The sequence below is a fragment of the Bos grunniens genome, chromosome 4 (genome assembly GCF_055505025.1).
Source record: "Bos grunniens cultivar Pamir isolate PY7600 chromosome 4, Bosgru_T2T1.0, whole genome shotgun sequence".
Classification (NCBI taxonomy): Eukaryota; Metazoa; Chordata; class Mammalia; order Artiodactyla; family Bovidae; genus Bos; species Bos grunniens.
The window spans coordinates 10,793,955-10,818,385 of NC_141168.1; the positions used below are offsets into that span (position 1 = coordinate 10,793,955).

Sequence of the window (24,431 nt, forward strand, 5' to 3'; positions counted from 1 at the left end):
AGACTGAAACTGTCAGACAACATCAAAAATGTCCTCTATCTTCTTAGGACATCTTTTTTATTTTTTTTTCGTTTCATACATGATATTATACATGTTTCAGTGCTATTCTCCCAAATCTCCCCACCCTCTCCCTCTCCCACAGAGTCCATAAGACTGATCTATATATCAGTGTCTCTTTTGCAGTCTCATACACAGGGTTATTGTTACCATCTTTCTAAATTCCATAGGACATCTTTTTTAGAAAAATAATTTTATTTATTTATTTCTGGATTGCAAGGAGATACAACCAGTCAATCCTAAAGGAAATCAGTCCTGAATATTCACTGGAAGGACTGATGATGTAGCTGAAACTCTAATACTTTGGCCACCTGATGCAACAAGATGACTCATTTGAAAAGACCCTGATGCCGGGAAAGATTGAAGGCGGGAGGAGAAGGGGATGATGGAGGATGAGATGGTTGGATGGCATCACCGTCTCAATGGACATGAGTTTGAGTACACTCCGAGAGTTGGTGATGGACAGGGAGGCCTGGTGTGCTGTAGTCCATGGAGTTGTAAAGAGTCGGACACGACTGAGCGACTGAACTGAACTGAACCGTGCTGGGTCTTCTTTGCCGCACGGGCTTTTCTCTAGTTGCCAGAAGTGGGGGCTACTTGTTAGTTGCGGTACGAAGGCTTCTCACTGTGGTGGCTTCTCTTGCTGCAGAGCAGAAGCTCTAGGGTGCCTAGGCTTCAGCAGTGTGGCACGTGGGCTCAGTATTTCCAGCTCCTGGGCTCTAGAGCACAGGCTCAATAGTTGTGGTCCCTGCAGATTTAGTTACTCTGTAGCAGGTGGGTTCCTTCCTGATTAGGGATCAAAGCCCTGTCCCCTGCATTGGCAGGCAGGTTCTATACCACTGGGCTTCTAGGGAAGCCGCTTGTGCAGTGCTTAGTTGCTCAGCCGTGTCAGACCCTTTGAGACCCCACGGACTGTAGCCCACCAAGCTCCTCTGTCTCTGGGGATTGTCCAAGCAAGAATACTGGAGTGGGTCACCACGCCCTCCTCCAGGGGATCTTCCTGACCTGGGGATTGAGTCCAGGTCTCCAGCATTGCAGGAGGATTCTTTACCATCTGAGCCATCAAGGCAAGCCTCAGGGAAGCCCCTTAGGACATCTTTATTCACGGAGAAACCCACTTCAATTTGGGGAGAAATTTCTTTTGTATACACTGTTAATTAATTACATTACTTATTAGCCCAAATTCTCCAGGTAGTACTGCAGCACAAATCAACAATGCCAGGTTAATTCACAATATTGCAATTTATATGGTTTAATTATATCCTGATATTGCCGTTTAACAGAAGGGACTTCCTTTTTCTGTGTAAATACCATATCATGTTCATGAGGGAGACTGAGTCAAGGTCAATATTATATTTACAAGGAGATCTGAGTGAAGCTGTTCATTTGAGAGTGAGAATTCAGTGAGGCCTGAACTCTCTCAATGTGAAAGTAACTAGTTCCAGGCCCTTCCCTTTTTAAGTTTCAGCACAGTTATTTTTCTTCTGTTGATGTATCTGTTTTCCTGTGAATTCCCACAAGGATAGCAGCATTGTACCATTTTTTTGAAATATTGTTCTCCTAGGAATGAATCGAGAAGGAAATAGCAACCCACGTCAGTGTTCTTGCCTGGAGAATCCCAGGGACGGGGAGCCTGGTGGGCTGCCGTCTATGGGGTATGGGATCGCACAGAGTCAGACACGACTGAAGCGACTTAGCAGCAGCAGCAGCAGCACAGTTATATAACAGCTGAGCTCATTTATAGCACTCTGCATGCATGTCACGAGGTACTTGCTTGGCCACGGGCTACTTTGTGGGGTACGCCTATATGAGCTCCACCTGTAAAGCCTTAGAGCCGTGTGTGGCTGCATTATGGCTGTGTCCATTGGGTCAACCACGAGAGGAGAGAACACAGTGTGTCTGCTGATACAGCTGCTGCGCCAGCCGGAAGAGAACAAACGCGTCTGCAGTTCCTATGGCTCCTCGGATTTTCTTCCAGCCTCTTCGCTCGCGCCTTGCCTACCATGGGTTCCGGGAAGCGAGTGCACAGTGAGACGTAGTGAGACACCCGGCACTGCAAACAGGATCAGCAAGGCACCACCCGTCTAGATCATCACGGATTACCAACCAGGTAAAGTTTTTATTTTACTCTCCGCCATGAACACTGTTAGGCAAGGCTTCATCATCTCTTAATGGAACATGAGAATCAGCTGGTCAGAGAAGACAGATGAAAAGACTCAGTGCCTTCCAAGAAACCCAGTTGCATAGGTGGTTTATCAGTAACACTCCTTATTATCCAGGTGATATACATATATAGCCATTATAATCGGAACATCACTGCTGTGTTCTATTTGATTTTGGAATTGTATACCTACCATCTTCAGCTTACTTCCAAATTTTCTCCCTGTTCCCTTCAACTTCCCCACTGTTTTCTTAGGATGAGTTAAAAATCCATTGATATCAACTGTTCCTATTTGGCATCACTTTGCTCTTGATTGTTTTTGTTGTCTAATCACTAAGTCATGTGCAACTCTTTGCAACCCCATGGACTGTAGCCTTCCAGGCTCCTCTGTCCATGGAATTTCTCAGGCAAGAACACTGGAGTGGGTTGCCATTTCTTTCGCCAGGGGATCTTCCTGACTCAGGGATTGAACCTGCATCTCTTGCACTGGCATGCAGAGTCCCTATGTATTGCTGAGCCACCAGGGAAGCCCTTGCTCTTGCTACAAATACCTTTTGGGACTAGAAGTCTAAGATCTTCATGATTACTCTTTGTGATGAAAAAGTTCTATTATATTCCTTGTATATAGATTTATAAGTTTATTAAGTGCACAACTTAATAAACTTTGATAATCTTTTGCTTTTTATTATTTGTTAAAATCTTCTTGTAAAATAGCGGTCTCATCCATCATCTTTGGCTGAGTAGATTCTCTTAACTAACACATAGGGTATTTATAATCAATTCGGATCTTTCTTTTATCTCCTAACTCCTTGATCTTACTGGTACTGTGAAAATTCAACTCTCAGAGTCTGCTGTCTGCATGTCCGACAGTTTTGACAAAATTTATGCCTTTAATCATGGCGTTGCCTCTGCCTGGAATTGCCTTCATCCTTATTTCTATTCAACTACTTTGGCCACCTGATGCAAAGAGCTGACTCATTGGAAAAGACCCTGATGCTGGGAAAGATTGAGGGCAGGAGAAGGGGACAATAGAGGATGAGATGGTTGGATGGCATCACTGACTTGATGGATATGAGTTTGAGCAAGCTCTGGGAGATAGTGAAGGACAGGGAAGCCTGGCGTGTTGCAGTTCTTGGGGTTGCAAAGAGTCAGACAGGACTTAGTGACTAAACAACAACTACTTAATTCTATGAATAACATGACTTCAAATAATGATTGGGTGACACACTTTAAATGATTTCAAAGAGATTAAAGTTATTAGCAATTCAGCTAGGACATTTGTCACTTTTACAGGACAGTAATGCCTCTGGGCTTCCCAAGTGGCTCAGCTGTAGAAAAATTCTGACTGCAGCTCAGGAGACTCAGGAGATGTGGGATCGATCCTTGGGCTGGGAAGATCCCCTGGAGGAGGAAATGGCATCCCACTCCAGTATTTTTGCCTGGAAAATCCCATGGACAGAGGAGCCTGGAGGGCTATAGTCCAAAGGGTCAAAAGAGTCAAACACAACTGAGCATGCATCCATGCATGCACAATGCCTCTAAGTTTGTAAATTTGTCCACTGATTTGTGAATCTGCCCTTGCTTGGGTGCCTGGTGATACGGTGGGAGGAGGAAAATTCACTGCTTTCAGTGCTTACTCAGTCCTGAGAAAAAGCCCCATATATTCCAAATGGCCCCACCAGAATATCCTTTTCTGGAGGAATCCTGGGAATTAACTGGAATTTTCTTCTAAAGACAAATATTTGTAACCTTCTCTTAACATGTGTATGCTGGGTCTTCTCCCTCCACAGGCAGTGGGTGATGTATGTTTTTCTTGCTCCGTTGTTATACAATTTGCTTCAATCTGTTCAGTTGTTAACTTTTGCCTTCCTGATATGATTAAACTCATGTGAAGTCACTTAGATGTGTCTGACTCTTTGTGAACCCATGGACTGTAGCCTACCAGGCTCCTCTGTCCATGAGATTTTCCAGGCAAGAGTACTGGAGTGGGTTGCCATTTCCTTCTCCTGGGGATCTTCCCGACCCAGGGATGGAACCCAGGTCTCCTGCATTGTAGGCAGACGCTTTACCGTCTGAGCCACCAGGGAAGTTAGATGATTAAACTCATAGATCTCTTTAATAGCAAGACAAGTTTACATATTGACCAAAACAGGGCAAGGAAGCCCAAAAGGGTTGTCTCACAGCTTGATAACCACTGAACCAAGTTACCCTTTCATTAAGGTTCAGCGTAAGTCACAGAACATGTGGGGGCCTCATTCTCCTCTTTAAATTCCAATAAATCTTCTTTTCTATACCATTTATTTTTTTCATTTGGCCTCATTTGGTTTGTGTTGTCCCTGTTTTCCTTCAAATCAGGGTCCATTTCCTCTAATCTTCACACAGAAAATTAAGATATTTAAGCTCATCATTGCTGTAGATTCACTTTCTCCTTACTGTTAGAGTATAAGAAATGCTGACATTTTCTCTTCCTTAATCATTCATGCTTACAATTATAAGAGTATTTCAGAAAAAGCTGGGGTAGAAATAAGCAAATGATATTTAAAGGAATGAAAGCTATAAATCCCTTTGTATACAAAAGTGAGAAGGAATATTTTGTGGGCTCCATGTTTTTGTAGTTTCTGAAATAGGATATATTTTGTCATCTTTAAATGTACTTCATGAAGCAATATTGTCCTGTGTAAAAAAAAATCAACCTCCCCAGGTCATGCTTTTCCTGGCCACTTTATCATTAATTGGAACTTACACAGTTGGTTATATTTATATTCTATATAATTTTAGAAAATATTTCCCATTCATATTTTATATAATTATATACATAACAATGTATATAATACAATTATATTAATATAAAATATATTATATTTATGTTTTATATAATTATATATATTGAAAATAAATATTAAAAACTGAAAAATTGGCCATTTTATGCTAGTACAAACTAATAAAACTGACAAATGTATATATTTAAAAGGTGGAATTGTGTTGAGTTGCAATTATCTGGAAAGTTTCAAGGAAAAGGAAACTTCTCATCAGAAAAGAGAAGGGGTTCTAAGAGCAGAGAAGAGAAAAATGCAAGTCAACAATAATGCAGCAAAGATATATTCATGGAATATGATGAGAGCATTTTGGAGAAGAGCTATATGGGAACACTAAGGGTAAAGAGATTATTTAGACATTAAAATGTGAGCTAAAGAACTTGAATTTATCTTCTGTTGTATTTGCCAAAGGAATTTTTTGTCTCCTGCTGTGGTCTGATTACTGATCAGAAATTTCACATTCTTAGGGGCACATTAGAGGTAACATATGACTTTTCAAGAGTTTCAAAGGGAACTATCCAATCATATGTAATTCAGTGCATAGGTAATACAGTTATAGAAAATCAGGGGTCATCTCTGTCTTTTTGTCTCTCCATATTGCTTGATTTTTATTTTGTATTAGTAAATGACATACCAAGGAAATGAGAGACTTTAAAGATCTGAATCCCTTTTTCTCATCCTATATGTATATACAAGCTCCAACGCTACCAATTAATTAAACTCCATATAACGTGTTCCTCATTATAATATTTCATAACATGCCATGTTACTGTTAATGAAAGTGGGGTCTGGTTGCTTGCTATTCCAAAGCCAACAAAGAGGCAAGCTTGGTGGAAAGGAAAGTTTGATTTATTTTGAACACTGGCAATAGGGGAGGAGGGTAGGGGAAGGGTGGACTCTTGCCCAAAGGCCAACTCCCCGCAACCCCTAACAATCAATGGGCAAGAGTTTTTAAAGGAAAGTTTCAAGGATACATGTCTCTTTTGTTGGCAGGTGGGTTCTTTACCACTAGGTCTTCCCAGGTGGCACAGTGGTAAAGAATCTGTCTGCCAATGCAGGAGACTCAAGAAATGCTGATTCAGTCCCTGGATTGGGAAGATCCCCTGGAGTAGGAAATGGCAACCCACTCCAGTGTTTATACCTGGAAAATCCCACGGATGGAGGAGCATGGTGGCCTACAGTCCTTGGGGTCACAAAGAGTCAGATATGACTGAGTACACATGTGCGGGTGTATTTAGATCTTTACCCCTAGCGCCACCTGAGAAGCCTCCAGTATTCTTGCCTAGAGAATCCCATGGAGACAGGACCCTGGTGGGCTTATGGTCCATAGTGTCGCAAATTGTCGGAAATGACTAGAGCAACTTATGCATGCATTCAAGGATATATAGGTGGAGGGAGGGGGCTACTTGCATAAACAGCACAGTCATCTTGAAACTGGTCATTGGTGGTCTGATTAGTGCTATCTTGATTATTTTAAGTACGATTAGTCTTTAGTTCCAGAGTAGCTTTGTTCCCGTTTCCTTGAGGTCTGTTCTCAGAATAGCAGCACCTTACATCGTGTCTACAGTCTGGTTATCATGTAGTTAACTTCTTCCACATGGTGTGGATTTCAGTATCTACAGGCAGCTCCCCAGATATGGTGATAAACACTACTGATAGTCCTTGAGGAGGAACAAAAAATCCTTGACTTTGTTTAATGACTAAACACTTTTATTATTTGTTCTTGCTTGACTGTTTTCCTTTATCCTGCATTTTCTCACTTCCCTGATTAAACTTATCCTTTGTCTAAAGTTTTTCTACAGACAAACTTCAGGCAGAGGACAGGAGGGGTAAGAACATAGGGTCCTGCTCCATTTTATTACCTCATGTTATGAGCTAGTTTGATGAATGACACATCACACAAGATTAGAGGGGGGAAAAAAGCAACATTTAAAAGTCATTCATCTGTTATTGGTTCAGGGTTCCAATTGCATTCAAGCCTATTAAGATTAGATTTCTCTTTTCTTTTTGCAAAAAACTACAACTTACTTATAAATGTATCCTTGTAAAACGTGTACTTTAAAGGTTGTAAAGAGTTGGGATTGGAGGGGTTACTAAATTTACTTAAAACATTATATTAAAAATTTAGCCAAATGAAAGTAATTTTAGGAATTTTAAATCTAATTTTTTTTAAATGCACACAAAAGGATATGAGAGAAACTCAGAATTTATGTAAATTTATTTATGGTAACTCTAGTGGACTCAGTAAATCTTAACACATGTATCTAATTCTCCGTGTGTATGTTGCTGTTTTTAGAATGTCAGTTTTTCAAAAATCTGTTTATTTTTATGTATTTAATAATATCAGTTATTACTATTTATGTCTCCTGATAGCAAGAATAAATATACCTGGTTCTTGAATTCCGGAAATTTAAAGTTGTTTAAAATTAGAACTCTAATGATAAAATAAGTGTTTTATGATAATAATAGCTATAACTTATTATATGCATGTTATGTCATCTTTCCTCAAAGTAAGGACTTTGAATAATGACAGCTCTCTTAAGTATAATAAAATAGTTATATGCCAGCCACTGTGATACACTTTATATAAATTAGTTCAGTTAATAGCTCAGTTAATCTTTTAATTCTGGACAGGTATTATAAAGCCCCATTTTACAGATGCAAAAAGGAAAGATTAACTTGCTAAATTGTAGACACCTAGAAAAAGTCAGAAACCAAATTTGCAATCAACTAGTAGTTGCTTTGGGACCTGTCCTTTTCTTCCTATGCCACCAAGTCCCCTAAGGTGTTTCTCTGAGCATGGTTTTAAAATTTTACCACAAATATGTTTCAATCACAGTTTATAATTCACAGTTTTCTCTCTTGCTGCAGTGTCCTCTGCCCCTTCATTCAGTGACTATTTCTATCCTCCTAATGATGTTCATGCCCTTAATCTTTTGTTGTCTTCCTGGGTCACATTTTTTTCCACATTCATCTCATTTGCGACAGCATGATAGTTTCAAGGGCATATAACCTTCCTCTGTATTATAAGGCATAAGGAGGCTTCATTCTGTCTATTGAATGCCTGGCTATTGTAGTAATTGTTCCACTATTTTGTTTAATTTTGTGTCTCATTTATTCTATATCAGCAAACCATAAGAGCCTTGACAACTTTAACAATGAGGTGGAAAAAGATGATTCTCCCTAAAATGCAAAATGACCACTTCCTCCATAGGTTGGTAAGGATTACTTGTTCACCTCTGATGAGGGCACATTTTTACAAGAGAAATAAGTTCCCGGAGGTAAACTCTCTTCCATTTCCCTATTTTTTCTTATAAAACTTTTCTGTTTTCCAATTCAGAACATAACTCTTGCCTATTGTACATAAATGACACAAAGAAAACACATATTCCTGGTCTGTGACTCTCAGCACTGTTAAGACTCTTTTGGAAACTTTGTACAAATTATATGTGTACAATGATAAGTCTGGAGCAGTGAAATACGGAGAGGGGTGTGGGAAGTGGTAAAACCAAACACTTCCTTTGCCCTTGAGCCCCTTATCCTCTGGTTTAGGAGAAAAGGCAGTATAACCAGTCATAAATGGAAGCCAGACTACAATATTCATGAAACCACCAAATGTTTTAGAATTTAAAGGCATAGAATACACACACACTTACATACATATATATACACCCACACATATATAACTCATACATATATACTTATCACATACTTATATACACATCTCATATATATATATATATACATCCTTACATATATATGGTATATATTTTACTATTACATATTAATTCTGACATATTTTAGGACTAGTAAGGAAATAGGTCTTGAGCTAGATCATCCTCAAAAGAAATCCAAGTTTAAGTACATGCCTCAACCAAGAGCATTTGCCACCAGTTGTGCTGTGGGGGAAATAGGATGACATTATTTCCCATTTGTTCAATTCCCTCATGTGTCTTTTTTTTCTTTATTTTCCTCATGTGTTCACATATGTTTGAACTATTTCTTGCTATGTTTGTACTGAAGTATTTTATTTCTCTCTATTGTCTTTGTACACCTCCCAAGGATGCGTGGGTCATTGGTGATTGGCCACATCCACTCTTACTCTGCATTGTGGGGGCAACTTTGCAACTAGCTTTGGTGAAGATGCTTGTGAGTATGCTTTTTATTTTTTCAAGTTGCTTAGCTTTTTTTTTTTTTTTTAATAATGATATCTGTAGAAGTTCAAAAGCTTTGCTGACCTTATGGTCTTGCCCTGACCAGAAACCTGCTCTTTGTTGGTTTTTTATTGAAATATATTTGACATATAACATTACATAAGTTTAAAGTATGCAACATGTTGGTTTGATCTATTTATATATTGCAATAATTTTCATTGTAGCATTAGCTAGGACTTCTATATCATCACATAACTATAATTTTTTTTTATTTACAATATCCAAGATATAGAAACAATCTAAGTGCTCATCAGTGAATGAATGGATAAAGAAATATTCTTTGATTATTATTGGTAATCCCCTTGTTTTGGGAGAGTTGCTTGTACTTTAAATAAAACAAGAATGAACCTTGGTTTCACAATAATTTCCAGTAATTGATAAGAAATGGTTTGTTCAGTCTATTGATATTTTTATCTAAAATGATCAATTATTAATTGAAAAATAAAATACCTATAGTGACAAAATTGCAAAAGCATATTGATGTGTAGCTAAAATATATATAGATATGTTTATAAGTATCAAGGGCTTACATTGATCATATTTTTAAGTTCAAGAATCATGCTTCCAGGTAGCTATTAAAAAATAAAAAGTTAAGAATGAAGATGGTAGTTTATCAACAGGATTATTTCTTATAATTTACAATAGTATACAGACATGCCAAAACCAGAAAAACTATTAAATAAATTGTAGTATACTATAGAGTAATAACAGACATCTACTGTTGGTTAGAGCTGAAATTCATATTAATCTGGTGGAGTTCTTGGGGTGAAAAATTGAACCATACTTCTAATTAGCTTTGAGATATGTAGAGAAGCGCCTAGTAGACTGGGCAGAGGAAAAATTGGTCAACAGAAGCCCCCAGTGACAATGATTTGCTAAAAATCAAGTATAGAAATCATCATAAGGGAAGAATTTTGCAATTCCAAATGAAACAGTACAAGGCTCCTGAGTCAAATGAGGGTAGTGGTTCCAAATATAGTACAGATTTGAACCTTTCTGATACAGACATCCTGCTGGAAGACGCTCTCTTGGGGAAATGATACTGTATCTTTTCTGATTCAGCTAGATGAATGAAAACAGCTTCCCATAGCTGATTTGAATATACACATTTTTTAAAAGCCTGATTAAATAGTCACATGCCTACCTGTTATGTTTAATTTAAATTGAGTTGCATATATATTTTAAAATATTATATTAAGTAATATATTACTATAAAAAGATGGTTTTCTGCTTTCACAATTTTTTTTTTTTTGAGAAAGTCTATTACAAAGAATAATTTGTTTGGGGAGATTACAGAAAATGTCCAGAACTTCTTAATAGAACCAAATATCCTGAAGATCATACCTTGCTCCTTAGAAAAGAAACTCAACCACACAGTGGTTTCGAATTATCACAGCATCTATTAAAAGCTTGCTCCTGTATTTCTCAAAGTAAATTCAAATGTACAATATCTAATATATTTTAACAATAGAACTTCATCTCTATTTAAATATATTTAGACCAACCAGCAAATCATCTAGAGGATTTCTTATTTCCATGTTTTCATGCTTTCACAATTTATAAGTTAATTTTATTCAGACTCTTTAAATTTTGACATCAGTATTTCTGTCATCATTACAGCCAATTTTTGTCATCTATCACAGCTTTCAATAGCGCATTATCCTCAATTCTCATCCAAGTTGTTTTAAGTACTGCACTCTTTCAATCTGTATGTGGTACTGTTTCTGGAAAATTTATCCCAATTGCCTAAACGACAGGCAATGATTTGCATAGCGTCACAATTTAATTTTTTTAGCAATCTTGTTGATACTTACCCCTGATTTACACGGAGTGATTAATTTTAAACCAATCATATTTATAGTACTATCCGACATTTGTAAGTAAAGGCTAAAAAATATCACCAAGTATCTTTCCCAACTTTTTACCTGCCTTATGACTGAGATGAGGGAAATATCTATGACACTGAGAAACAAAATGAATGTATGCTTCTGTCAATTCAAAGTGAATGTAAACCGATCCTACTTGTCTGATAGGGATTGAAAATAACTCAATAGCTAAACATCAGTTATCCAATGTGCATGATGAAGAACCCACAATGCAGCACAAGAGCCTATGGCTGGGGCACCACTTGGCTGGTTTCATGGTCGTTCACCATAATCTAACACATTCCATCTGAGTTTTTCAATGGCCAGACTGGCGAAACCAATGCAGACACGATGGGGACCACAACTCCTGCATCTTTTTTGACTTTGAAGGAGACACTAATATCTGCTGTTCCACCCAAGATACACTTTTGTTTCTGGTTTAGTGTTTTGGCTGAGGAAGAGTACAATATCAGGGTCTTCTCTTGGCCTGCATTACCACCATGTATCTTACTCTGCAGGTCAGGAAATCAATGTGAGGACACTGCAGAAGAATTTGTCTTCCCTATGATCATAGTGCAGAGCAGTCTCTCAGAGCTATCTGAGGTGCTGCCTCCCAACTTGCAACTCTCAAGTTGGGCATCGTTTTTAGTTGACAGTTATGGTGACCAATGAAGCGATCCAGGGTGGATTAACTTCCTTCAAGGAACCGGAGCTTTGGTACCAGCTGCAGCCCCTTTCGTCCATCCACCTCCTTGCGGAATGCAGACGAATTTGGCTAAGTCTCTCCTGGTTCTCGAATCTCCCATATTGGTTGAGATTCTGAGTTTTATTTGGCGGTGGAGCAGGTTACCTACCTCCTTCCAGTTGGAAAGCTACTGGTGGGGTGGGGGATGGGCGAAACATCCAGGGCATCCCCACTCACGGTCTAGACCCTGATTGGGGCTCAGTTGAAAGATACTGAGATATTCCCACCCAGTCCAAAGGTACTGGGTTGACGGGCTGGCTGAAAGATGCCAGGGAATACCCATCTAGTGGAAATATACTGGGGTCGGGGGGGAGGGGTCGATTGAAAAAAAATTAAGGAATACTTGGCTGAAAGATGCCAAGGTCACTCCATTGTAGGTGGTTATATGGTCTTGGCTGAGTGGTTAAGTAAGAGGTCAGTCTGATACTTCCTCAATTCCACTGCCTTTATAGAATTTGTCGGGATAAAAGGAGAATATATTGGATCTTTGCTCTGGAAAAAAGGGACAAGAAACCACCCTGCTGGTTTTGGTTTTTCTGAGATGACTGAGAAATTTACAGGAGTGGTGGAGGCCTAGCCCTCATACTGTGCAGTGGTCCCATGGGGAAACCCACTCATTAATTAGAATACTTGCTTGTCCGGGGGGGTCACACAGAAGAACTGGCCATTCAGCGATCTGAGTAGAAACAGTGGCCTTAGATTGTTGTAGGCAGAACCTGTGACATGTAAGATGGGGTGAAACGACTCTGGGGTGACTCCTGGAGGAGTTAAGCTCAAAAGCAGCACACAGGCCCACTATAAAATTTCACTAGTGATTTTTATCCCTGACAAATTCAACTTAAAATGGGAAACAGAATCTCAAAAACAGAAGCAAAGGGGTGTCAGAAAGCCAGCCTCTGACTAAGACTCCAGCCAGATTCATGTGCAATATGTATACAGCTCATATTTTCAAGTACCTTGTTAATTGGAGAAATTATACTAAGAGAGCTCTCAACCTAAAATGGCCAAATTGGGGCTCTTCTGATATTCCAAAATTGATATTTTTGCATGCACAATTAGAAAAGGCCAGCCATGCTTGCTTTGATTGGTATCTAGAAACTTATAAAAGAGGAAATGATAGAGTAATTTCTTTGCAGGAAACCAACAAGAAATTGCTTGACACTATCTTCCCTGGTAGCTCAGCTGGTAAAGAATATGCCTGCAATGCAGGAGACCCCAGCTTGTGGAGAAGGGATAGGCTACCTACTCCAGTATTCTTAGGCTTCCCTGGAGGCTCAGATGGTAAAGGATCCATTTGCAATGTGGGAGACCTGGGTTTGATCCCTGGGTTGGGAAGATCCCCTGGAGGAGAGCATGGCAACCCACTCCAGTATTCTTGGCTGGAGAATCTGCATGGGCAGAGGAGCCTGGCAGGCTACAGTCTACAGGGTTGCAAAGAGTCGGACATGACTGAGCAACTAAGCACAGCACAGCACGTGATCACATTGTGATAAGTGGGCCACAATTAATTTGTGGGACACCAGGTGTCAATGTTGGCTCAGACCCTTTATCCAGTAGGTCTTTTTTTAAGTTTTTATTGAATTTGTTACAATATTGCTTCTGTTTTACGTATTGGTTTTTTGGCCAGGAGTCCTGTGGGATTTTTTTTTTAAATTTATTTATTTTAATTAGAGGCTAATTACTTTACAATATTCTATTGGTTTTGGGATTTTAGCTCCACATCCAGGGATCAAACCCACACCCCTTGTTTTGGAAGGTGAAGTCTTAACCACAGGAACACCCAGGAAGTCCCCATGCAATAGGTCTTGAGACAACTATTTTCCTTTTTTATTTCAGTTGATATATATTTGACAATTATGAATTGTATCTATTTAGGGTGTACAGTTTGATGATTTTATATACATTGTGAAATAAAATAACCACATTCAACACAATTTAAAATATCTTTTACCTCAGTTATCAATTCTGTGTGCATATGTATAATGAGAACAGTTGCGATCTACCATCTTAGCAAATTTCAAGTACAGTCTTGTTAACTGTGGTCACACTGCAGTAATTAGATCTCCAGAGCTGATACTTACATAACTAAAATTTTGTACCTTAACCGTCACCTTTCTATTCCTCTCCATAGCATTGTTATCTCCACTTCTAAGAGTTTGATCATTTTAGACTCTGTATATAAGTGAGATTATATAGCATCTGTCTTTCTGCATTTGGTTTACTTCATTTAGTGTAATGTTCTCCAAGGTCATCCATGTTGTTGCTGATGACAGAATTTCCTTGTCCATAAAAGTTGAATAACAATGAAATGTATTATGTATAATGTGTAATTATTATACTTACTTTATCTATTTGTCCATGGATATTTATGTTGTTTGCATATTATAAATAAAGATGAAATGAACATAAGAGTGCAGATACCTCTTTGAGATGATTTCAATTTGTTTTTGGATATATATCCAAAAATGACTCTTTTCTTCAATGTACTAATATTGGGGAATCCATTCTGCATATATCAGAGGGATTTATTGTTTTCATTCTTTTAAATATCATATGCTTATTTCTTCTTAAACTTCCTCTAAAATACTCTTGTATTATAATTTTAACTATGAAGGTTTAAGCAAGAGGAGCAAATGTCAATATTTTCCCCTCTAATAGAGTAAGAAGAAAGTGGATATAAAGCAATGATGAGCTTAAACATCTTAATCTGACTTTTCTCAGAAGCCTGACTCCATGTGAAGGCTAGAATAAATGGTCCCTGATTTGAAGGAAAAGCAATGACAGCACAAACCAGAAAGGGCCAAATGAACACATGAAGTAAGACTTTTTGGAATTTAAGAGAATGAGACCAGAGTAGGAAAAGGGGGTCAGGGGGAGGGAACTTGGTTTATCAAGGTTTATGAAGAATAGGAATATTCAAAAACTTTTGACCAGTGCAAAATTTTTATTCTTGCTATTTTATCCTAGAAGTGCTGTTTACAGAAAACAAAACAAAAATTTGCTCTTCTTTCCTTATCTTCCAAGGTAGAATCAGTATGTTGTTCTGTGAAAAGTTACCTATTCGTACACCAAATTCTCTAAACTATGTGAGTCTAGACAAATATTGGGAGACGTGGCATATGATTTGAAGCTTCTCATGATAAGATTTTGATGACCCTAAAGGAGAGGAAACTAGATCTTCCAATGGTATATGCAGTCCCTTTATTTGTTGTTCAGTCACGAAGTTATGCCCAACTCTTTGCGACCCTATGAACTGCAGCATGATGGGCTTCCCTGTCCTTTGCTATTTCCTGGAATTTGCTCATACTCATGTCCATTGAGTCAGTGATGCCATCCAACCATCTCATCCTCTGTTTCCCCTTCTCCTCCTGCTCTCAATGTTTCCCAGCATCAGGGTCTTTTCTAATGATTTGGCTCTTTGCATCAGTCGGCCAAAATATTGGAGCTTCAACATCAGCATCAGTCCTTTCAATGAATGTTCAGGGTTGATTTCCTTTAGGATTGACTGGTTTCCAAGGGAATTTCAAGAGTCTTCACCGGCACCATAATTCAAAAGCATCAAAGTCCCTTTATAGATAGGTTGAAATAGAAGCAGATCAATCCTAAATCATAAAAGTAGTAGTTAATCTTATGTGATGTAGTGGATACTTAAGTAACTATTAAAGCCTAGATCATCTTATTGATCAGTGCAGTTATAGTGAAATATAAGTACAAGTTGGTACATTTATAGATGACCTATATAGGAAAAATAGAAATTTTGTGTTGCTGCATTTTTACTGGTCTGAAGAAGAAAATGACAACCAACTCCAGTATTCTTGCCTGGAGAATTCCATGGACAGAGGAGCCTGGCAGGCTATAGTCCATGGGGTTGCAAAGAGTCAGATATGACTTAGTAACTGAACAACAACAACATATTTTTGCTAGAGTGATATGCTTGAAGTTCCGTCACCATGATTTGAAGACCTCACCCTGACTGACCACTTTATTGCATCATTTGTGATGGCTGTAGGTGATTTGTTATTGTGAGAATTATTTTTAATAGTATTGAAATCATACTGTTAAACTATCTTGAGTAATATTTCGAGCATGAAATCAGTCAGAACACCACAGGGAATTCTTCTATTTGTGATGGATGTGCTAAAAAACAAAGCAGCAGATGGTGAGCAAACCAGAATTTAGAAACAGCAGGTATCTTCAAAGCTCCCCAGCTGGGTGAAACAAAGGATGAATTCCCAGGGTCAGAAGTCCCTTCTGGAACTATGATGGGCTTGTCTAGCAGAAACTGGGGATGTAGAAATATGCAGTTATGGCTGGACACTCCACATAGGTGAAGAGGAGGCAGAGAAACAACCTAGCTTCTTCATTGCTTCCTGTTCCCAATTTCCCAGCTTCCAGTTCTCCACCAGCACTTCCCAATGGACAAACTAGCAAGAAGCCAGCTGACATGGCTGCCTAGGAACTATAGTTCACAGAGCAGCAGAGAGGAGAGAGAGGCAAAAACCAAAACTGAAAGCAAAGGACTGGCCTGAGAAAGGTGTGATTCCAATCAAAAGAAATAAATATATTTTTGGATATGCTATATATCTTAGGAGATTTCTGTAGAGCAAAAAATAACAGAAGGAATGGCTGAAGGGTCAGCTTTACCACCAAGAGAAGTATGCGGTTATGTCCAAAACTAAAGGACTTTTTTCTGGGTGCTGCTTGAGAACACTGGCAATAAGAGAAGTGATTGGCATGGACAATTAAGAAAGCTGCCATGGTCACAGAAGAGCACACAGGATACTGCCAATAATAAAATCCCGGGTCCCTTTTGTTTTGGTGGTTGGCAACTTGGACCAAACTTCAGTGCCCTTGTGAATTCAAGATGCCAAGACCAGAAGTACTCTTTATGTTAAGTGAATAAAAATTGGAAGGGAATGAAGTTTAATTTTGTGAGTATGATAAAATATAATAACAGATAATACAAGAGGAAATTATCTTTCCTTCAACATTAGAATCTCTACCATCAGAAATTAGCATCTTAAAATCACAATGATTAACATTTTACCAGTGGTGAAATTGTGCATTGGAATCAGAAAGTTATTTAGAAACAGAATATTTTCTTACAATTTACACTTTTAAACAAAAGTATGCTATCATCCTTGAAATTATTAGAAATTTTGATAAAATGTATTACTGTCCCCCAAAAGTTTTCTGCCTCTCCCTGTAGAGGGGTTATTGGTGAGGTGGTTCTCTCTGGTCAATCAGCGTGAGTAGTAACATTTTATATCGCTTCTAGGCAGAAGATTTAAGGGCCAACGCTTGGGTCTGCTGGTGTTGGTACAGATGACCTGTGAAAGATATTTAATCTGATTGCAAAATAAAAAATAGTAAGCCCTGGTTGTTACAAAACACTAAGTTCATGGAGTTATGGAGATTTGGGGTTATTGCAGCTGGCATGCATGCTCAGTCTCTCAGTCATATCCCACTCTTTATGACCCCACGGATTGTAGCCCATCAGGCTCCTCTGTCTGTGGGGGATATGTACGGCTGAATCCCTTTGCTGTCCACCTGAAACTGTCATAACATTGTTAATTGGCTATATGCCAATACAAAACAAAAAGTTTAAAAAAAATGCTCCCACCATAAACATGCATGTATTTTGAGAATTTAAAGGCACATGACACAATCATCTGTTATCTACAACACAGCTATTATGTCACACATATGATCCTTCCTGCATTTTTAAAAATGTATCTGCAGTTGTGCCTATTATGTTCCTAAAATTGTCCTTTATCAAATATTTCTTGGTATTGAGGTTTAATTAACACACAGCATTATAATAGCTTCAGATGTACAGTTAATGATTCAATATTTTATATATTGTGGGATGATCACCACAAATAAGTCTAGTTAACCTTTGTCATCCCACATAGTAACAGCATTTTTTCCTTGTGATAATAGGTACTTTTAAGGTTTATTCTCTTAGCAACTTTCAAATATGCAATACCATTTTATTAACTATAGTTGGCCATGTTGTATGTTACATGCCCATGTTATTAATTTTAAATGTATATAAAGGTCTTTAATTCAAATTATCTTAAAATATATATGATTTTTTTATTTGCTACTGAGATAAATAATTCCAAACCAATTATTTTTCAAAATTTAAGATTCTCCTATGTCTTCATCTATATAGCACTAGCACATATTGTGAAATATTTGATTTGTACTATTTCATTTCAGCTGACCTAAGGTCCACAGAGTTGCACTTATTGATTTAATTTAGAGAGTGTCAGGTGTCTGGAGACCTCTAAATTTATCTCATGCCAATCTTACGCCTTTATCCCTCTCCTGTTGCTTCAAATTTTCATTTTTAGGGATGATATATTTTAAAGTTTGATCAATTTATATTCCAAATAATTAGTGGTTTGTGTTAAAGAGACACTCTTAAATCATAAGTGACATTAAAATAAAATGAAAATAGCTTAAGTCCTCATATCTTCAGCTGTTTATATAAAGACAGTATTTTTTGGAATCTTGTTGTGTGCAGAGATAATTTCAGCGATTTTTTTTTCTCTCTCATCTGGACTGGAAAGAAGGAGAGAGAGGAAGAGAAGGAATACTATAAACAACTTGGTTTTAGGTAGCAGTCGATTAACTGAAAGCTTAATGGTATTTTTCATAAAAGTACTAGATTTCACTATTTTTCTCCATCCAATTATTACTTTTAACTATCTCCATTAATTGTGACTATTAATGACATCACATACAATGTGTTTTATCTAATGACAAAATAAGAAATGAAGAAGCAGAAAAATCAAACTGTTTCACTTTACTTACTCGTAAGGGTTGGGAGTGATATTATTTAAACCTAAACTAAGATTTCCCTTCCCTATAGTGCCCAAATGTTCACATAAATACATGTTATAAAAGTATGTGTTTCTTTAATACAAAAATCATTGTATTTTTACATACCAGCCATGAAAAAGCAGAATTAAAAAAATTTAAAAGCTATAAAGCCATTTGCATCAACACTCAGTTCAGTTCAGTCACTCAGTCGTGTCCAACACTTTGTGACTCCATGGACTCTAGCTCTCCAGGCTTCCCTGTCCATCACCAACTCCTGGAGCTTACTCAAACTCATGTCCATCAAGTTGGTGATGCCATCCAGCCATCTTATCCTCTGTCATCCCCTTCTCCTCCTGCCTTCAATCTTTCCCAGCATCAGGGTCTTTTCCAGTGAGTCAGTTCTTTGCATCAGGTGGCCAAAGTATTGGAGCTTCAGCTTCAGCATCGGTCCTTCCAATGAATATTCAAGACTGATTTTTTTTTTAGGATTGACTGGTTTGATCTCCTTGCTGTCCAAGGGACTCTCAAGAGTCGCCTTCAACACCACATTCCAAAACAAATTCTTTGGTGCTCATCAATTCTTCAGTTGGATTTAGAAAAGGCAGAGGAAACAGAGATCAATATGCCAACATCTGCTGGATCATAGAAAAAGCAAGAGAGTTCCAGAAAAACATCTATTTCTGCTTTATTGACTACATCAAAGCCTTTGTGTGGATCACAAGAAACTGGAAAATTCTTCAACAGATGGGAATACCAGACCACCTGACCTGCCTCCTGAGAAATCTGTATGCAGGTCAAGAAGCAACAGTTAGAACTGGACTAGTTTCAAATCAGGAAAGGAGTACGTCAAGGCTGTATATTGTCACCTTGCTTATTTAACTTACGTGCAGAGTACATCATGCAAAATGCCAGGCTGGATGAAGCAAAAGCTGAAATCAAGATTGCGGGGAGAAATATCAATATCCTCAGATATGCAGATGACACCACCCTATGGCAGAAAGTGAAGAACTAAAGACCCTCTTGATAAAAGTGAAAGAGGAGAGTGAAGAAGTTGGCTTAAACTAAACATTTAGAAAACTAAGATCATGGCATCTGGTCCCATCACTTCATGGTAAGTAGATGGGGAAACAATGGAAACAGTGACAGACTTTATTTTGGGGGGCTCCAAAATCACTGCAGATGGTGACTTTAGCCATGAAATTGAAAGACGCTTGCTCCTTGGGAAAAAAGCTATGACCAACCTAGACAGCATATTAAAAAACAGAGACATTACTTTGCCAACAAAGGTCTGTCTAGTCAAAGCATCAGCACTACAAATGTATATATTCTTAGGTGTAAATCCTCCACAACAAAGGTATATGCTAAAACCTGCAAGCTTCTGATGAAAGAAATCAGTAAACATGGAAATAAGTGGAGAGAGACATGGCATTCATAGATTAGAAGACAGAGCCTGGTTGAGATGTCCATTCTCCCTTTAGAACTATAGATTCAATGTGACCCCAATTAAATTCTTAGTAGGCTTTGTTCATAGGTGAATTGCTAATAGATGATTCAATATGGCAGGTTCTCTCACTCCTTACCATTACTTTCACTGTCTTTATAAAGTTTCAAGTTAAGAAATGCTGTTAGATAAAATACCACTGATCTGGGTACAACTGCCTCTGAATTTGGTAGAAGATTCTCTTGTTTGAGTTTCATTGACGTAATTATAGATACTATCATTATGAGAGTGTTTCCTTTTTTCTGTATAATCTATTGGACATTTAGAAAGACTTTCTTATAGTCATCTTGAAGAAATTGGAAGAAATAAAAGTTTTAAAAAAACTCCGAAAAACTCCAAAGTTAGTGTTAAACAGAAATTTAAATCAGTATATTGAGATGGCTATAAAGAGAAAAAAGAGAAGCAGATCATCATATACTCTTATTTTATACAAATAAATTCAGTTTCCTAAGGGAATAGAAGTTGGTGAAAGATGTAAGTGTGTAGGCATCAAATATGGCATATAAGCATCTGTAGTGAGTTATTTGTCAGTAAAATGTAACACTAAATGTTTCGTATATATTACATTGCCATTTTAAGAGCCATGTATATATAACAAAAGTTAAAACAATTTGCATAAATATTTTGAGCTATTTCTAAATGAGAAGAGAAAATTGTAGGATTCGTTTCTATTCTATGACTACTAATGTATTAATATGTGTGCATTATTAAAGAGCATAAAAATAACCCCATTTAGTGCATATATGTTTTAACATTACGCTTCTGAACATAGGAATAACAAAGCCTTCATATAATCACTAAGAGGGTGATTCATATGTTAACAGTAATAAGTATTGAAAATAAGCTTAATCACTTTGGATCAGGTATTGAAAAGACAGTGGGGAAAGTGACAAGACATCTATCCAGGCGGCAAGAAATTTCTTACTCACTCAGCAATGCTTTAATTTCAAGCCCCCCATTCAGTTCACGGACATGAACTTGAGCAAATTCTGGGAGATAGTGAAGGACAGGGAAGCCCTCGGTGCTGCAGTCCATGGGGTCACAAAGAGTCAGACACTACTTACCTGCTGAACAACAATTCTTTCTAACACCAGAAGACGTATGAGTCAATTTTCGGTTAATTGATTTATAGGTGTAAGCTCGGTCTTTGCAGAGTTCTCCAATGCTATCCCCACCCCACTGTACAGGCTTCTTCCTGGAATGTCGTTCTAGAATAATAATGTTGGGAGTTAGGATGGTTGGGACAGTATTTCATCCTTGATCTGCCCTTGTCTGTCTAAGTTGGCTTCTGTGTGTTTTGCCCCATCCAGTTCTCAGAATGATCCATTTGAACACCGGTGTCTGCTGAGATACTTGATTTTTATTCCTGCTCTGCTGGTGTAGGTCACACAGTATCCAATGCTACATCTCCCTGTTTCAGATCAAACCCTTCTTCAGTTCTGCTAACCCTCATGCCCTTCTTTCTGGCACAAAGAAGCTCTGAAGCTCTTCCATCCTTCCCCGAAGCCAGATGTCACCTAATGTTTCCTTACCCAGTGGATCTCCTTATCCCACTGTCTCACCTTATCACTGCTGTCCTCCAGCTAGCATGCCTTGATGTTTGCAGTGAGGTAGCCACTGACTAAATTGTTTTTATTAAAATCATAATTAAAAAATAAAAAACTTGAGTCTTTAAATAAATCTTTTTAAATGTTTTAAAATATTAAAAAAAATGTTCTTTCCAAATGCAGCCCAAGTTCATTATTTTAGAATATACAGTTTCCCCAATATCTGAATTCTTTGCATATCTACATCCTGTATACTGAGAAACGCTTCTTCTGCCAAGTCCTCTTTGTGGCTCCCTACCCCATTTTTTTAAACTTCATGCATGCTGTCAGGAATCAAAGCAACCTCTTAAGTGCTTCCTTGGTGATCAGCTTCAGAGACACTGAATTAAACTTCTAGCTGCCAAGAACCACAGCGGTGGTCCTGGATGATACTGTGAAAACCAGATTAATCTTTTGAGAGTTCAGCACTAGGAGCATGCTTGCATAGATTCTCACCAAAAACACACATTGGAACTCAACTATCACTGTTCAGAAAATGAGACCGTTTTATTTTTCTGAGCAGACATTTCTTAAGAATATAAACCAGTCTCTTGGATGCAAAGGAATGTACATAAGAATTGTTTATTTTGAAAGAAAAAAATTTAAAAGTGACAGGGGAGATACATGGGAAGAACTAGATTACTATTATTTTGCAGTATTTGCTTAGTGACTTTGGGCATGAAAATATTTTCACAATGAGATAAAGAGTACTCTTATGAAAGAGACCAAAGAAAAATGTTATAAATTTATCAGAAACCTTAAGAAAAATAGTCACTAAAAGTTGAAAGTATGTACATGTATTATTGAATGTCTCAAGGCTTCAAAAGCTGCAAATGTGCAAAAGAACTGGTGGTCATGGGGATATGTTTTCAGTCAGTTCAGTTCAGTCGCTCAGTTGTGTCCAACTCTTTGCAGCCCCCTGCACTGCAGCATGCCAGGCCTCCGTGTCCATCACCAACTCCCAGAGTTTACTCAAACTCATCCACTGAGTTGGTGATGCCATCCAACCATCTCATCCTCTGCCGTCCCCTTCTCCTTCAATCCTTCCCAGCATCAGGGTCTTTTCCAATGAGTCAGTACTTCGCATCAGGTGGCCAAAGTATTGGAGTTTCAGCTTCACCATCAGTCCTTCCAATGAATATCCGGGACTGATTTCCTTTAGGATGGATATATTTTAGTTGCCTCCTGTTCACTCCATTGCTGAAGACAGAGTCCCTTCCTAGGATTAAACTGATGGTTGTAACCAGATAGATGAGATTGACAGCAGCATATTAGTCACACAGAATCACAGCTCGGGGATGAAAGATACCATACACCATGCTGGACCACATGGAGTTGCCTTTGGAAACAAAGTGAATGACAATGCCTGTGTATGACAGGCTTCATATAGTCAAGTTGGGGAGGTGGCTCTTGGTTCCTGTGGTATGGTTGACTAATTCTATAGCTGGCAGGGAGCTAAAACCTACTGCTCAGGGATAATCAGGCACTGGGCCTGGACCCTATAAGAGGGAAGGTCATTTGTTTGGTTAGAGGACTTCCTCCATAGGAGGGAGTGGGGAACTTGTAGTTAAGCCACTGGAGGCTATTCTAGATTTTTCCAAATGTCAAGGAATACATATTATTGGGCCTGAATTTTTAAGGCTTTATCAGTTCAGTTCAGTTGAGCTCAGTTCAGTCACTCAGTCGTGTCCGACTCTTTGTGACCCCATGAATCGCAGCACGCCAGGACTCCCTGTCCATAATGAACTCCAGAGTTTGCTCAAACTCACATCCATTGAGTCGGTGATGCCATCCAGCCATCTCATCCTCTGTCATCCCCTTCTCCTCCTGCCCCCAATCCCTCCCAGCATCAGGGTCTTTTCCAATGAGTCAACTCTTCGCATGAGGTGGCCAAATACTGTAGTTTCAGCTTCAACATCAGTCCTTCCAAGGAATACACAGGACTGATCTCCTTTAGGATGGACTGGTTGGACCTCCTTGCAGTCCAAGGGACTCTCAAGAGTCTTCTCCAACACCACAGTTCAAAAGCATCAATTCTTCGGCACTCAGCTTTCTTCACCATCCAACTCTCACATCCATACATGACCACTGGAAAAATCATAGCCTTGACTAGATGGAACTTTGTTGGCAAAGTAATATCTCTGCTTTTTAACATGCTATCTAGGTTGGTCATAACTTTCCTTCCAAGGAGTAAGCGTCTTTTAATTTCATGGCTGCAGTCACCATCATAGTGTACTCTATGCCATGCTGGTGCTGCTAAGTCGCTTCAGTCGTGTCCGACTCTGTGTGATGCCATAGATGGAAGTCCACCAGGCTCCCCCATCCCCAGGATTCTCCAGGCAAGAACACTGGAGTGGGTTGCCATTTCCTTCTCCAATGCATGAAAGTGAAAAGTGAAAGGGAAGTCGCTCAGTCATGTCCAACTCTTAGCGACCCCATGGACTGCAGCCTACCAGGCTCCTCCGTCCATGGGATTTTCCAGGCAAGAGTACTGGAGTAGGGTAGTGTACTCTAAATCTCCAAATCTGACATTACAATTTCAAAATTTTCAAAGAAATTTGGAAAATCTCCATAAAAAGTAATGTGTCCTAAGCAACAATTTGAAAAAGATTTACTGTAAAACAGAGCATGTATTATAGAATGAGTGATTCATAA

At 38.5% G+C, this 24,431-nt stretch overlaps 1 long non-coding RNA gene across 2 annotated transcripts; it reads left to right on the forward strand.

Moving 5' to 3' along the window:
- The first annotated feature begins 740 nt into the window (after window positions 1-740).
- LOC147373534 (uncharacterized) lies at window positions 741-21,915 on the forward strand. 2 transcript variants are annotated; one of them, XR_015163096.1, is made up of 3 exons: window positions 741-2,167; window positions 19,176-19,800; window positions 21,501-21,915. It is a non-coding gene; the product is annotated as an uncharacterized LOC147373534 (long non-coding RNA). The 2 variants fall into 2 exon arrangements; XR_015163097.1 differs by lacking the exon at window positions 19,176-19,800 and adding an exon at window positions 9,097-9,183 and having other exon boundaries at window positions 797-2,167.
- The last annotated feature ends 2,516 nt before the right edge of the window (window positions 21,916-24,431 follow it).